This window comes from Camelus ferus, chromosome 14 (assembly GCF_009834535.1).
Source record: "Camelus ferus isolate YT-003-E chromosome 14, BCGSAC_Cfer_1.0, whole genome shotgun sequence".
NCBI classification, from domain to species: Eukaryota; Metazoa; Chordata; class Mammalia; order Artiodactyla; family Camelidae; genus Camelus; species Camelus ferus.
The window spans coordinates 20,940,997-20,957,988 of NC_045709.1; the positions used below are offsets into that span (position 1 = coordinate 20,940,997).

Sequence of the window (16,992 nt, forward strand, 5' to 3'; positions counted from 1 at the left end):
TTGGGAAAGAGGCCCATCGAGCCACAGAGCTCCAGTACCAACCCTGGAAAATGACATCCATCAACATTCCATGAAGAGATGGCGTTTTCCACTCCTAAGGCTCAGCTGCTGAGAAGATAACAGTTCCCGCATGTCACCACTAGAGGGTGCCCCAGAGCCACCTCCTGGCGCTGCCCATTCCCGGCTGCAGGAGACCACGATTTCAGGATTTTTCCCTGAGAAAAGTACACACGCACCAGGACGCAGCCTTCCACCCAAATCCAGTTATGCACATTAAAAAAGCCTCTATCTCTGTGGCCTTTTCATTCCTTAATTGTTAATATTCTTGCTGTACTCTGCCCTTCAGTGAAAGGACTGAGAAATGGTTGAGAAACAATTACTAAGGACCGGTAGTGGTTAATGACCACATGTCGGGCACAGGGACAAGCACTTTTTATTCATTAGCTCCGATTCCCCTGACAGCCCTGTTAGGGTGATGCTGTTATGCTTTTTTCCCTTTGGTTATTCCTAAACTTAATTTTTTAGTATGAAAAATTGTAAATATACAGAGAAGTAGAGAGAAGTGATGTGTCCAGTGAACACAGCCATCGCCTTGATTTAAACAGTTGCTAACACTCTGACACATCTGCTACCTACTTTGTTTTGGCTGAAGTATTTTAAAGTCTGGTCGTTACTTGCCCCTAAGTACTTCAGTAGGTGTCTCTAGAAAGTATGGACATTTCCCACGTCATCATCAGACCATTATTATAACAAAGGAAGTTAACCGCGACTCCAACATCACCCAGTATACAGTCCAGGTTTGCTTTTGCTGGTTGTCCCCAAGTGTCTCTCACACCTTCTCTGTCCTAAGCAGCATCCGAACAAGAGCCCCCCTTCCCATGTCTCTTGGGTCTCTTTTTGTCCAGAGCCATTCTTCCACCTCCCCTCCTCCTCCTTTTTAAAAATGCCATTGACATTTTGAAGGAACTCAGCCACCTGTGCAGAGCTGCACAGCCACCAGGTGGTCTGTGTCCCCGTTATGTGTTGATGCTGTCCCTCTACGTGAGTGTTTCCCGCCAGCTGTCTGTTAGATCCGTGGCGCCCGACGGGAGTCAGAGGAGTTCTGCTTCAGGGCGATGCTGTGGACGTCATGTTGCATCACATCAGGAGACACGTGAAGACACGGGGTGTTGGTTGTCCACTGTTACTGTGTGAGCTCTGATCACGGGGTTAAGGGGCGCGCGGCCAGAGGTCTCTTCTATAAAGGGCCGTTTCCCTGGTGATCAGCCAGCGGGCGGAGGCTGCTGCCTTGGTTCCGCGTGGAAACCCAGTCTGTCCGCCGCCACTCGCTGTGTGACGTTAGTGTTTACTCTTGCCCGTGTTCCTCGTTCCTCTTGCATTTCAACGCTTCTGTCTGAGACCGTTTTCTGCCTGAAGGTTGTTCTTCAGTTTGTGTGCGCTGGTCTTGTCGTCTGGAAACATTTCCAGTTCACGTTAATTTCTGAAGAACGTCTTTGGAGGATGCAGGCTGCTCGGCGGTCAGCGGTTCCCTTCCAGCACTTCGGGGGCACGATTTCACATCTTACGGCTGCTGGCGTTTCTGACGCAAGTTTGTTGTTGGTCTTGTTGTCAGTCCTTTGAAGGTAACACACGTTTCCTCCCCTTCTGGTTTCTTTTAAGACTTTCTCTTTGTCGCTTTGTTCTTAGCACTTTCACGGTAATATGCCTAGATTTGGTCGTCTTTGTGTTTCTGCTGCTCGGACTTGCCGTCCTTGGATCTGTGGCTTTGTCAGAGTCCTTAGTCAGTTTCAAGTGTTTCTTTAAATGTCGCCTCTTTGCCATTAATTCTCCCCACTCCTTCTGGGATTCTTGTTACACATATTTTAAAGCTGTTTTTTACTTGTCTAATACGTCTCTTTTGCTCTTTTCTGTGTTTCTGTCTTTTTCTCTCTCCGTTTTTCAGTTAGGATACTTCCTTCTTATATTCTTAACGAATTCTCTCTTAGATACAGCTTTTTAATCTGCTCCTAACGCTACCCCTGAAGTTTTAGTTACAGTTATCATAGTCATCTCTTTTTGGTTTTTCTTTTTTATACTTTGCAGTGTACTGCTAACATTTAGCATCTTATCATTTAATTCCTTGAAAAAATTTTTTATTATTTAAATTTTTGTTGGGAGGAGGTAATTAGGTGATGGATTGATTGACTTTAATGGAGGTACTGGGGATTGAACCTAGGGCCTTGTACATGCTAAGCACACGTTCTGCCACTGAGCTATAGCACCCGCCCCCGCCCCTGTCCTTGAATTTTTTAATTGTGGTTATTTAACCGTGCCGGTCTGGTATCTCCCAGATGTAGCTGGCTCTCCTGTGAGTCAGTGTCTGTGGTCTGGTTGGTCTGTTGTCCATCTCAGGTGCGGAGCTGCCCCTCGAGCCAGGGGCACTCAGAGACCTTCCTGCGTGTGCTGGCTCGGGTCATTTCAGCCTATGCAGATTTCTTCTACTATTATAATCAGGTTGTTTCCCACTGGTTTATAGTTTTCAAACTTGTTATTTCAATTCGGTGTATCTTTGCTAAAGAAGCACAGAGCATTGGAGGGTTTGCATCACAGAGCAGTCAACGGCTACAGTGGACACTTGCTATTTTTCCCACAGCTCAGAGCCCTTCTTGTGCCTGGGGAGCCGGGGTCAGGGTCTGGGATACCCTCGCTGGACGAACACACGACCCACTCTTGGCAGCCAGGTATTCCCATCTGGACTTCGCATCTGGAGTGAGGGAGGCAGGGATGAAGGGGAACCCGTGGACCTCAGGCTGTGACATGGATTCTGGTTGAGCAGCAGCTGTGGCACCCATGCGGGCCTCGCCCTGTGCGTGAATTCAGCCGTCGTGGTCGCTGCCTGGCCGTCCGGATTCCGGCCTCTCGCTGAGACCTCCCTTCGGTTCTGAGGGACCTGGAACCCTTTCAGTACATGCCTGTTCTGCATGAACCAGCCTGGGTGGGGTTTGTTGTTTGCAGCCACCACTCACGACTAGCGTGTGACCAAGCAGCTGAGAAATCAGGAGGGCAGGGGACTGCTCTGATCTCCTCAGAAAACTCAGCTGGGAGCTGACGGCGTTTCAGACCTGGAGGCCCAGAGGAATTCAGACACCTGCCTTGGGAGGTCACGGGGGAATGCTGAACATGCCTCTGAGGACTCAACTAAATTGCATGCCATTTTCCTGGAAAACTGAAATAATAATTCAGGCTCTTCAACAGGCTGGAAAGGGCTCATTAAGGAGAGAACAATAAGGAACAAATTAGGAGAGAACGCTGTGCGGGTGGGTGGGGGGCACATGGGTGGATGCCAGGCTGCCTGGGGGGCTGTGAGCCGTGGGTCTGAGCAGCCCTGGAGGAGGCAGTGGAGACTCCTCCTCATCGGGGCCTCCCCTCCTGGGGTGGGGGTGGGGTTCTGGGGGTCTCCTCTAGTGCCTTCTTGGGGATCAGTGTTCTTGGGGTGGCCAGGCTCTGGCAGCTCCTCCGGCCAGGTACTGGCCCTGGCCTGGCTTCCGACCCTGACCCTGACCTTCAGCTGTGTTGCTCTGGCCTGGCTGCCTGTAACGAGTGCTGAACTCCATCTCCAGTGCTTGGAGGGTGGAGGAATGGAGGACCCCATGATATGCATCTTAGAGGCTCCTGGCCTGCCTCTCCGAACAGATAGCAAGTTCCAGGAGCGCAGGGCCACGTCCTGACGTCTCTGCGTGTGCGGTGCACACAGGAGGTCTCACCACGTGCTGTTTAGAGGTGATGTGCTTGGCTGCTTCTCCTGTTTGCTCTCACTCCCAAACCTGCCACGTTGCTGGGCAGGTGGGTGGAGCCAAGTGAAAAAGTACGGGTGGGGTCCGAAGGCTGCTTCTGGCCAGAAGTCCTGGGGTTGGGACGAGACAGGGAGGAGGACTTTGCCGGTAGATGGGTAAGTCTGGCCTTTTTGATTTCCGGGAGGCCGATCCCTGGCTCGCGGCTCCTGAATACGTAGCTGCAGTCTATGTGATGGTCTGCAGGTGGATGGTGTACTTTGAAGATTCTGGTGTGTTTTCCCTCCATGTCTAGGACGTCTTTGCCCCGGTGTGCTCCAGATGCACGCTGGGAGTGTCCCCCACCTGTGCCCCAGTCTTCACCTGAGCCTGGGCTTCTCATTCAGCTTTCCCATCCAGGTCCCTTTAATGCCGGAGGGGAGTTCACATAAACCAGGGTTAGCATCCTGACCGGTTCCCCACCTCTGCTCACTTGGGGCTCGTCACCAGTGCTCTTTATAAAAGCCTGCAGAGCTGGCCTCTTTCTGCCTTTTTGCTGCCATTTCTTGCCTCTGGCCTGCTTACAGCTCTCCCGCCACAGTGGCCTCTTCTGTCCTTCAGACCCCAGGACCTTTGCATTTGCCATTCTCTTTGCTTGGGCCACCACCCTGGGGTCAGATCTAAACTCACACGTCACGTCCTCTGCACCTGTCGACTTGAGCCTCCTGCCTCCAGCCACTGTCTGTCCCTTGGCTCCGTTTTCTTTTCTCTGCAGCGCTTGCCTTTTCTGAGCGGTCTTCTTGTGTTTGTGCACCTAGAACCACGCCTGGTACAGCTGTTGCTTGGCGAAGTTTTGTGGAATCAGCAAATGAAGGAAGGACGTAGTGAGAAATGTTTTCAATATCTGTAGGTGTATTTTAAAAAAATTAATGTTAATTTTTCATTGCATTTCTTGAAAATATTTATGTCAGTTTACTATAAAACAGTAATTCGAATTACCTATGGAGTAGAAATGCTTAGTGTTTTACAAATTGAGTGAGTTCATTATTCAGCAGAGGAACAGATTGATTATTGAATAAACGAATGAGCGAATGAGTAAGAAATTGATGCCCCATTTCTATCTGTGGCATCTTGTACCACCTGGCGCAGTGCCGGGCACACAGACCCACAGAAGACGCAGGAACGTGCTGCTCTGTCAGCTTCTCTCTTCCTTCTGGAGCAGGACGAATTTTCTGGAGTCATGGAGTGCTTCCCAAGCCCCAAAGAAGCAAGACTTTCGGATTGTTTTCTCCCCGGGATTTCACACCTCTCTGTGGGTTCAGAGGGTTGAGAACTAGGTCGCGATCATTATCATCACCAGCCCAGGCTTCTCTCAAAGCAGAAGGAATGAAGTGTGCACCCTGGCAAGGGCACTTCTTGGCCAGTCCACCCCCCGCTTCACGCTGAGCGAGCCTGAAGGGGGCCCTTTCGTGGGCTCTGCCCCCGGGAGTCTTCTCGCCAGCTCTCCATCCCCTGCACCAAACCAGCCTCCTTTTGGATCACTTTCAAAAAAATTACACCTTCCAAGCTGATTCCAGTCCCTGCTCCCTGGGGCATGTGCACAAGACACCTCTTTAGATTCCTGACATAACGTTAAACACAGACAGACGGGAAATGCTGGGGAAAATCGTGGCTTTTGTCCTCAGTCAGCTGGAAATGCCCCTTATCCTTGTGGTTAGATGCCATCTTCCTCAGTTTATAACTTCTCTTTTGTGGGTTTTTACAGCTTCTTGGGCCTTCTACATTTCTCTGAGCCTTGTGAGCAGAGGTGGTCTTTGTTGTGGGTGAGTTTTTGAGGATGTTTGTACAGCAAACAACCCAAAAGATAGAAGAAGTGTCTCCCTCTGGGACACGGGGCAAATTTGTTTCCTAACCAGGACGGTGGAGATGACATCTCCCTCCGGGGCAGAGGTTGGGCAGCTTTGCCGCAGCCCCCTTGCAGGACTGGGGGTTTCTAAGCGCAGGGCTCTGGAGCTGTGTCACCGGCCACTGCACGGTTGCCACCCACCAGGGGCGCTCCACTTCGCCCCCTGACCTCGGGGCAGGGGACAAGCCTCTTACTGTGCTGGGAGGAACAGAGGCCTCTATCTCTGGCCCGGGAGTCTCAGGCCTCCTGCATCCGTGAAGCTGTGGCAGGCAGCGCAACTGGGAAGCAGGGCGCAGTCACAGACCCTTCTTGGCACTTGGGTCTGTGTCCTGTGACTTGACTGTGGGTAAACAGCACTGGTTTATACGTTAAACATTAAACTGTATGGAATTTCACGTCGATGAGTCTGGTCTCCTCCGGGGCAAGCAGGCTGCACTCTCGAGTTAGCTAAAAAATCTGGGGCCCTGGCCTGTGCCTCGTCACTGCTTGCTGTCATTTCATCCTCTGGGTGACCTGCAGTTGGGGATGGGACCTGCTGTGTCCCCAAGGGCCACCCCAGATGTTGACTCCATGGTTATGGTGGGTTTCTCAGTTTATAAGGGTCTCCACATTTACCCTTTGGCCATTTCCTCTGTGACCTGGGACCATTCCCCACCACCCAGTGAGCCAGAAAGTGCTGGGAGGGCTGGTAGGAGGGGCTGTTAGTAGGAGCAGACTCATGGAGCAACTGGGGCCCTGGGCTGAGTCAGTGAGGCAGAAACTTAGACATGATGTGCTGGGGAGAAGACGGCAGAGGGCTTGGCGTCCGGACATCTGGAGGCTGCTCTGCCTGGGAAGCAGAAGCCCCTCGCCCTGGGATCAGGAGAGTGGACAACAGGAGACCTGGTGTCTGAGGCCAGGTCTGGGTCAGTGCCAGGCTGGCCCCTGGCAGGAGGCTCAGGGCTGCAGTGGAACAGAAACCAACCAACGCGAGGAAGCAGCCGAGCCCGTCTCTGAGTCGGGACTTGGCAGCTTCTTGCTCCCCTTTCCATTGTGTCAGATTCTGTGATGCTGTAGATGGAAGACGCAGTCATCACGTTGTATTAAAAAAACCCAAACCGAATTGCTACCACGTAGAACTCCCGCAAACAGGGAGGGCCAGGCTGGTGGGATGGGCCTTGGGTCTGGAGCCAGAAGTCACTGAGGGTGGGTCCTGGCTCTGCCACCTGTGAACAGAGGGAACCCCATTTCCTCACCCATAGAAAGGGGTCATTGTGAGTGAGGGCACTCGGGCACCTGGGGTGCAGAAGTGGGCTTACTGCAGGGGCTCAGGTGAAGTGGAGGGGGGACGTTACCCCTCAGGGGCCACCAGGGGGCACTGATGAGACCCCTCCCACCTTGAGAACCCACACTTCAGGCTGAGTCACAGTAATAATAATATGAAAGCCGTGATTTGATAGGTGTGTTTGGCAAGCCAGGTGTTTTGCACATACACGATGTTTTTTCTCATCGTGAGTCACTATGACATTTACAATATTTACAACTCTGAACTACCCTAACGTTCCACACGAAGCAAGTGATTCTCAAGAAACTCGTGATGCACGGCCGAGGTGGTGCTGAGAGCTCAGAGCGGGAGTCATGCCAGGTGTGACTGTGGGGCTGCAGAGCGACACTCGATGGAAGGACGCGGGTCCTGTCCTCGCAGGACGTGCACCTAACGCGTTGTTAGGATGAAAAGTCCTCTCCCCCATCCTGTGTGGTGGTTTAATTTGCACGTTCAACCAGGAGCCAGTGTGGCTCACGGAGGAAGTGGCTGCAGCAGAGTCTAGAGGGACATGCTGGCCTGCCTGGGGTGGGGACCCCAATGCAGCCGGGGGCTCAGTGGCACTCCTGCAGGGGGGCTTTGGATGCTGGTGGGTGGCCGTGCCCTGGGGAGGACTAGCCTTGACCTTCATTTTGCCAGATGTGTCCTGTGGGCCAGGCCCGGTCCGGCCCTGCTGCTCCCCCAGCCAGGACCTGGCCAGTGGAGCCTGGTGGCCTGCTGTCTGGGCTCCTGGACAGACCAGGTCTGGGGTCCAGGCTCCAAGAGGGTGGGAGGGTGACCTGGGGCCCAGGAGTACTGACCTCAGACAGTCTTTCTCAGACTTCCCCTGGCCCACAGAAGAGCCCAGAATATCTCTGAGGGCCACTCTGCAGGGGGACAGCCCCATCCACTGGCTCTCAGGGCCCAGGATATTATTATTATAATTATTATGTCTCATAGGGTATGTATTACCATGTCACAGTATTATGATACTACGATTCTCAATTTGCCGACCGGGCGCCCGGGGTTTTGAGGTCCTCCTGCCTCTCTCTTTCTTGCCTGCAGCTGCTGGCTGGGGCCTAGAGGACCTGGGCTTCCAGCCGGGCCTGGCCCTGGAGCCACGCTCTTGGCCAGGGCACCGGTCAGCCCTTAGCATCTGGACATCCCGGACAGGTTTCTTCATCCTTCCGGGAGCAGTGGGGAGGTAGGGAGACCAGTTGGCTTCCCGCTGGAGCTGTCCTGGGTGTTTGATAGACGTGCGCCTTCTCTGCAGGGGCCTGCCTTCCTTCCTTTCTCTTTCCAGAAAACCATTTCAAGCACTTTCGCTGGGAGCCAGCTGGGGGCAGAGATCTCATGGCACACTTAGCAGAACGGCTAAAATAAAGAATAGTGACACCGCCAAACACCGGCAAGGATGCGGAGCAGCTGGCCCACTGCCGCTGGAAAGGCACATTGGTACCACCACTCTGGAAAATAAAATGACAGTTTCTTTTCAAACTTATAATGGATTTACATTATGAGCAGTCACACTCATGGACATTTATCTGAGAGAAATGAGAACTCATGTAAAGGACGACACGCACACAAGTGGTCACTGCAGCTTTATTCATAGCAGCCCTGAAACTGGAAAGTACACAGATGTCTTTCAGTGGAGAGTGGTTGATCCAAGGGCACTATATCCATACTGAGGAGCCCTGCACGGCAGTAAAATGGAGTGAGGGATGGATCCACACAGCACCTTGGATGAGTCTCCAGGGAATTATGCTGAGTGAAAACAGCCAACTCCAAATGTTACTTTGTGTGTGATTCCATTTATATGACAGTTTTGAAATGACGAAATGACTGTGATGGAGAGCAGATTTCCAGTTGCCGGGATTAGGGTGGAAGGAGGCAGGAATGACTTCAAAGGGTAACAGGAGGGAGCCCTGTGGGAATTGAACCCTCCTTTACCTCGATTGTGTGATGCTCACGTGAAGCTACACGTGTGGTGAAGCTGCATGGAATCACACGTACACCCCGCCCCACAAATCAGGGTGCGTGTCGCTGGAGAAGTCTGGATAAACTGTGAGTGTACGGACGTCAGTTTCCCGGGTTTTATCTTGTACCGTTGTCGTGCTGGTTGTTCACGCGAGGGAAGTCTGGGGTCCCCGCCGCTTCCCTGGACACGTCTTTGCAGTTTCCTGTGAACCTATGATTACTCCCAAATAAAAAGTTGAAAGACATCTGGTAGTGTCAGAAAACAAGGAAGTGTGTTGGCGGGGCCATGTCCAAGGGACACGGAGCCAACAGAAAGAGCTCCCAGCGGCCAAAGCTGGGACAGTGTGAGCAACGAAATAAATGAAGTGGTGCTGGGTTCTGACCCAAAGTATAAAGCAAATATCCATGAGTTCATATTAATATAAATAAATGAATGAAAAACCCGAATAAACGGGTGAGAAGAGACAAATCTCCTTTGTAGGAGAATTCTAATAATTTCTGTGGACCCTGCACCCTCAGGGAGTTGGAGTGTAATTCTCCACTCCTTAAGGGTGGACTTTGCATGGTGACTTCCTTCCGAAGAGGACAGTGTGGAAAGGGAGAAAATGAGTACCAAGTTGGGGGGGAAACCTGACAAGCATGACCTCCGCCAGGGGCTCCAGGTCCGCGTGGCCAGTGAGGCCTCACAGACGTGCCCCCTCTGTGACGTCATGAGAAGGACGCGTCTCCTCGGTGGTCTGCACCCCCGAAGCCCATGACCCCAGGGTAGTCATGAGAAAAAGCAGACAAACTCCAGCAGAGGGACACCTTACAGGACACTGACCAACACCCCAAAACTATCAAGGTCATTGAAAACGAAGAAAAGTCTGAGAAACCATCACACCAGGAGGAACCTAAGAGGACAGGCCAACCCGATGAAATGTGGGGTCTTGGAACAGAAAAAGGACCCTGGGTAAAAACTGAGGAAATCTGAGTGAATTGGGGGCGTCAGTTAGCAGCAGCAGCATATCCACGTTGGCTCATCGGCTGTAACAGACTCACCGCCCCAGTGCGGGACACTAACAGTGGGGCCTGAGGGCTGGGGTGCGGGCGCCCTCTGAGCTCTCTTCTCAGTGTTTCTGTAAATCTAAGCTGTTCTGAGAAGAAGAAAATCTATTACCAAATAAAGTGAAAAGAAATGAGAGGTTTGATATATCATTTTTGAGCGATTTCTGGGAATCGGGAAGGTTTTATGGTGAAAAATCATCCTAGTGGTGGGCATGTTATTATCTGCTGCGTTTTGCTGAAGGAGACCCAGTGTGGCTGGAACGTGGACCACGGGCTTCTGACTGGTAACCCATGGCTCTCCCCACTGCGCACCTCAGGACCCGGAGAAAAGCGGTCACTCAGTTATGGTGGGGAGAGCAGTTAACCAGAATGCTCCATCCTCAGCCATTCAGGGCTCTGTCCTCCCTCTCGGACTTAGCGTAATTCCCTGAACTTGGCCCACACGGGTTCTAACTGTCACAACCATTCAGGAAGGCAGGAATGGAGAAACGGAAACTCAGAGATGTCCAGTAACCAGCTCAAGGGTGCTCAGCCAGTGGTGGGACGTGATTCAGATGTGAATCCCACACCTCCCTCCCCACCTGCGTCGCGCCCCTCCTTGAACGGCCAGCATGGCCCCGCTGAGGAATTTCACATCATCACAGACATCTTCATGATTCCTGCTTCTTTGACTGCTCTTTGCTTTGAGGGGACAGTCAGAGGATTCAGTTTCATCGAATGAGGGAAGTCTGGAATATTTTCATAAAGGAGATGGGAGTGGGGTTGGGTTGCAGCCATCACAGGACACACTGTGGAATCTACACGACGAATTCAGTGGGATATTACACATCCACCTACTGTCCCCATGACTGCTCTCATGGCAGACATGACTGATTCATCTTGAGCTCTCATCAGCCAAGCCCAGACTCAGCCTGACGATCAAACTTGTGAGTGATCCAGGCGGCCACCACGAATCCTCAGAACCATCCCTGAGACGAAACTGTCCCAGGCACGGCCCTGCCACACTTCACATTTCTCAACACTCGAAAAACAGGAGGAGGCTGGCATAGGTTGGTTACTGCCTTTGCAGCTGATGCTATAGTCAACACAAAATAATTCTTCTGGTCTTTAATTAGGATGCGCAGTCACAGCCTCATTCCTGATGGGACACGCCCCTGCCCGGGGAAGGGGCGGGCACTGCAGGGCTGCAGAGTGTCTGGGCGGCAGTGATGATGTCCCTGTGGCTGCCTCTGGGCAAAACCACGAGGCGGGATGCCAGTGAGCTTCGCAGGCCGGCCACCACAGGAAGTGACATTAAGGCTTACTCTTGGTAGGAGACCTTGGCGGTCGCCAGAGGGATGCTCGTGGGATGAGACTTCATGTTTCGTTCCAGAAAGCAATAGCCTGCAGGCTCAGGGACAGGCTGGAAGGTTACCTTCTGATCCCCGCCCACTTGCTGACCGCGACAAGCCCTGGGATCAGTAACAGAAGTCCACGGTGTTAATTGTGGGCAGTACACATTATTCCGAAATGCGAAGCCAAATTACCTAAGACTTGCATTTATGGGGATTTGCCAACCCCAGTGAAAGCTGGAAAAAAAATCACTAGGTCATAATGCTTCTAAGTAGCTTGCAAATTGTGCATTAGCTTGACTCATAATTCTAACATTTGGTTTTCACGTACAGCCTTGTTTCTTCCTTCTGTGGGTTCCCATGGCTCAGGTTGGAGGGACCACCTAGTCCCACGTAACACACACACAGGGACTTGTTTCCCAGACAGACTGGACAAGAGCTGTGCAGTTGCTAAGCTCCGCTTGTTAATGTTCTAAAGAAGCAAGCGGCTCAGATCACCTTTGACGCTGGGGGTTCAGTGAAAGACACCAGAAACTGGAGAGGCAAGGGACCTCAGCTCTGAGCTGTGTGGCCCCTCTGGGTTCCCGCACTTCCCAGGCAGGGGCGTACAACAGGCTTCACGGAAAGGACACACAGACTGCACTCACCTGGGCCCCCCTCTCCGAGCGCACCTGACCTCCACACTTTCCTTAGGTCCGATGTGGTCAGTTTGTCATCATCCGACAAGGACCACCTGTTAAGTAGCGTTTTGTTACGTCAAGGCTGCAGCGGGAAGTGCAGGTCTTCCGAGGGGTGTCTGCGCTCAGGGGATGCACAGAGACGTGGGACCGTGTGCCCCACCGATGGGAAGGGCCTGGAGGCAGAACCACTGCCCCAAATGCTGATGGGCTGGGAGTCATTAGAAATGGGGTAAATGCTCCCTCAGAGCTGTGGTCTCAACTTTGGTCGCACATTGGAATCGCCTGAGCTTTAAAAATATTGGAAAACTACTGGTACTCGGGCCCCACCCCGAAAAATTCAGATGCGGTTGTACTGGGTTGTGACCTGGGGCTGCGGGTTTTTTTCCAACGCTCCTCTGGTGGGTGTGCTGCGCAGCCCAGGTAGAGGACCGAGGGCGGAGAGGAGGAGGGTAATCAGGCGCGTCACAGGTGGTGGCCGGCGGGTGGGAGAGGAAGGGAAAGATGGGTGGGAGCTGTGCCAGGAAGGGGCATCTTCCATGATGCAGTCTGTGCGCCCTCAAAACAGGAGTCAGACTGTGTAAATGAAACCCTATGGAAATGCCCCCCAGGTACCTTAGAGCAGCCCCGCGGTGGGACAAAGTGGTCGCCCAACGTGCTAATTCAGTGTGGCTTTCGCATCCATCTGTCATTCTCTCGTCGTGACACTCCCTCGGAAACGGACGGACAGCTGAATCCCCGGGGTTTAAAATCGTGGACTCAGGCTGCACTCAGCCCAGCGCTTACAGGTCGCAAACTCCTGTGCAAAATACGTTGGTTTGAAACGCCAACTCCCCACCACTGTGCCTAGAGATCTGAAGGCGCTGCGTTTGGGGTGGGTCCTGGAAAAGCTGTGTCTCCCAAACTAACAAAGCCCCGGTAATTACGGGACAGAGATGATCTGCGGCCCCACGTTGAGAAATGCTGACTGAAGGACTGGGATAAAGGCGTGATGTATTTGGCTTTCTTAAGGGCACTCTAACCCACCTGTCAGCATCTGAGGCCAACAATTTAATGGAAGCGGCGGTGAGGAAAACCAGTTCCTCGTGCTCCAACCCAGGCGTGTGCCAGTGTGGGTCAGAGGATGTCCCGTCAGTTCTGTCCTCACATAATACAGGCAGATGCTGGCGCCCATACCTGTACAGAAGCATCTCGCAGTCCACAGCCCCAGGCAATCGCCCATCTGAAGCCCCGTCAGGAGCCCTGAAAGCCTTCCGGAGCCTGCCACCTGCGACGGGGTCAAGAATGACTCAAGCCTCTTTATAGTGCGGCTTTGCATCAGTTTTGCGACTAAATGTGTCTTTCATGCTTCGTCTTTAATTGGGCTTGAAACATTGAAATTGCATAAATAGATCCATCATATTATGATTACAAAAATTATTTTAAGTGATAATTATATAAAAATTATAACATAATTATAAAAATTGTAAGATTGCATAAATGAGAATGTTGTTGAGCCTCCAGAGAAGAAAATATACTTTTTGTCTTCAGAATCTTGCCTCTCAGAGGAGAAGCATCCAAGCATAAAGTTAAAAGGGTCTCCTTTGGTCCCTACCTAACTCAGTGATTGCTGCTTGCTTTCCCTAATCATTCTCCTTCTTTGATTGCTTTAAAATATTTTGCTGAGGTGGATCCAGAAATAATTTTGTTTGTATAAAGTTGGTAAAAATGCACGACTCCTGCTGGGGGTTTGCATCCCCTCAAATGTCTTTTTCTCCCATTTGTTTGACAGTTTTTTGCTTTTTACTTTTTTTTTTAGTGTTCCTAAAGAAAAGAAATCTTAAGTGTACAGCAGGATGACTTGTTGTATGTAATCACCACCCATCTTAAGATACAGAGCTTTCCCGTCACCCAGAAAGTCCCCTGGTGCCCTCTCTGGGGCAGCGGCAGTGGCACCGGCAGAGAACAGTGCAGCTGGTGGCCGTGGTCTCTGCACCTGTTCTAGAACTTCGTACAAATCGAATCACTCCGTTTCTGCCCCGTAGCTGCCTTTTTGTTAGTGATGAGATTCCACACTGTTGTGTACCTCAGTAGTGTGTGCTTTTAAAGTTGCTGTGTAGCCAGGAGCTTCTCTATTCTGTTGGTGGACATTTGGATTGTTTCCAGCTTTTGGCTACTGGAAATAAACCTGCTGTGAGCATCTTTACATCTCTTTGTGAATGTCTCTCGGCTATATGGCAGATACCATCAAACGGTTTTCCACAGTGGCTGAGCCGTTCACGCTTCTGCCAGCAAAGGGAGGGAGTCACAGTCAGCCCACTCTCGGCACTTGCTACTGTCAGTCCTTGTAATTTAGCCGTCCTAGTGAGTATCTCACTGTGGGTTTAGTTTGCACTTCTCTGACAAGTAATGAGGTTGAACACCTATTCAGGTGTCTGTTGGCCACTCAGATACCCTTTGGTTGATAATTTGACTGGCAATACAATTCCAGGTTCAAAATAACTCCCCCAACATTGAAAGAATTGCTTGTTGTCATTGACAAGGTGACTGGGGACTGTTTGTTCTTGTTTTTATGTAAGCCACTTGCTTTCCTTCCTCTGGAAATTTTCAATCTTTCTCTCCATTGTTGGAGTCCCATAGTTTTATCAGGGTGAAGTTAGATGTGATTGGGTGGTTGGTTTTTCGTTAAAATTGCCTCATTCTCAGTGGGTCCTTTTAAGGTGGAAACTCCTGTATTTCTTCAGTGAAAGGAGTTTTCGTCTCTCAGTGACTGACTTCTTTCTTTACCTCCATTTCCTCAGACAGATGTTGGGTATCCTCAATTAAACCTCTTTCAACTTCTCTCTCACATTTTATCCCATGTTTGATCTTTCTGCCCTAAATCCTCGGGGACTTCCTTGACTCTATGTGTGACATAATCAGCAGGTCCAGTGAACTTCTGCCTTCCAAGATAACATTCGAGGATGGGTCTGCGGTTTCCTGTGGGCCAAACGACCAGGGCTTTAAAGGGGCTCCCCACACCCTGCTTTCTCACTGTGGATGACGAAACAAATACGGAAGCCCAGCTCCCTAGTCAAGGTCAAGCGGCTGTGAGCAGCAGAGTCAGGCTGCGTGGCCGTCATTTCTCCATCATGTCATGCGGAATGAGCCCAGAGGGGGAACAACTTTAGCGGGGTCCCTCCGTGGTCCTACTAGATACGTCTTTTTTTAAAAAAACAACTTTATTGTGGTATAATTTCTGTAAGTAAACTACACGTTTCAGATGTACAATTTGATGAATTTTGAGAGATGTTTACACCGATAAAAGCACTGTCACAATCAAGACACCTAATAATTCCGTCGCTGCCCAGGAGGCGTAGACGCGTCATCCAGCTGTGGCTGACTGCCTGCAGGGGCCCTCGCCCAGCAGCTGGGCCTCCCACCCCTCTTCCTGTGTCACCCTGGGAAGCCCGTCCACTCCTGCGCTCTAGTGTCTGATGAGCAGGCGCAGCAGGTGTCAGCTTGATTGTGGCCGTTTCTGCCGGGATGTCTTCTCTTCCCAGGGAAGCTCCTTGCAGGCAGGGACTCTCACATTCCTCCACAGCACAGTGCTCGCCCCACCAAGGGGATGCCAGATAAATCTGGGGACTCTTGGCTCCTGCAGGTGGGAACATATCTTACTCTGCTCTGAAATACCAACCAACCCAGCCTGGGGCATAGCAGGCACCCCACCCCATGTATCTTTAATGATGAAGAGAATTTCCTGTCAGTCTGAACCAGGAGCTCATACACATACTGTTCTTCTTAAGACCATCTTTTCAACCCTGGGACTCCTTACGGCATAGTTAGTTAAAAGCTAAGTTGGCTTTGGGGGCAGGAAGTTCCTTCTCTTATCTCTGGGTCTTCAAGTATCTGGCGTGATTGTCTGACCTGTCACTGGAGTAGATCGTTTCCAGTGGACCTGGGATGAGAGAGTGGGGCACGGGGATTCCTACGGTGGATGGTCCTCCAGTACCATCATCCCAGCCACACTCCCCCTCTGCCTCCTCCCTACACGTGGGTCAGAGGAAAGGCTATGCTGGAAATTAAGTGGAAATGTTTTTTGTGATCAAGCTACAGAGCTTGGCTGAAGGAGAGGCAGCTAAAACTTAGAGCCTTTCCCTTCCTGGTTAACAAGCTACCTGGGACTGGAGGGAGGGCTAAATGCAGACTTTCTCACAGCTTTGAATCGACCAGCCGCGAAGAGGGTTTTTAAAGCTCCCTCTAATGAAGCGTTTACACAGGCTGCACTCCGTGGTCCTTCGGGGCTTCCCTTTCTGATAAGCTATAATTTTCGTTGCTGCCAGGCAGAAGGCTCCAGGGAGCCCGCGCTCTGTTGGAAAATGGAAGCCGGTCTCTGCCCCACGCTGGACCGGTGTCACTCCCCGCCCTGTGGCCCGAGCTCAGCCCCTCGCCCTGTGTCCTCCCTGCCAGGGACCACGCCCGAGGGGCACCCAGGGCTGCAGTCACCATCCATGTTTCTGACAAGAACAGGAGCTGCTGTCATTGCAACTTCGGAGGGAGGCTGGCACGAGGTGGAAACAGGTCTTTTTATTTTTAATTCCCTTCCGTTAAAAAGCAGGTGGGAGTTCCCCAAATGACACGCGCAGATTCCATCAAGAATGATTTTCTGAGTGCCAGAAGTGCCACCTCCCTCACAGATACTCCACGGTGTATGTGCCCAGCTGTTCCCACTCTCCTCCCCCGAGCCTGCCCCTTTCTCCTCTCCTGAATGCACAAGAGGTGGGGGACTCTCAGAGCTCCCGTCCCCAAGTCCAGGGAGCTGCCAGCCACTCCCAGCCTTCCCCCCCTCCCCCCACTCCCACCCCTGGCCTTGCGCGGAGGGTGATGTGGGTGTGTGTCCCCCCCCCCCCCCACGCTGGTTTCTCCCTGGCTCTGCTTCTCAGTCCTCTGCACTTTCTCAGGGACCTGGGGTCCTTGACTGTCACCCACTGTCCCGTCTTTCCCCACCCAGAGCTTCTTCTACACTTTGGCCCCCCTCCCTGCATTTGTGCAGGCCCAGCCT

The 16,992-nt window shown here is 51.8% G+C and overlaps 1 long non-coding RNA gene across 1 annotated transcript in view; it reads left to right on the forward strand.

The window, feature by feature from the left end:
• Nucleotides 1–3,815: 3,815 nt before the first annotated feature.
• Nucleotides 3,816–16,992, forward strand: part of LOC116668596 — a 31,790-nt gene continuing 18,613 nt past the window's right edge. The window contains exon 1 of the long non-coding RNA XR_004325801.1: nt 3,816–3,928. This is a non-coding gene — a long non-coding RNA (uncharacterized LOC116668596). The remainder of the gene's footprint in view (nt 3,929–16,992) is intronic.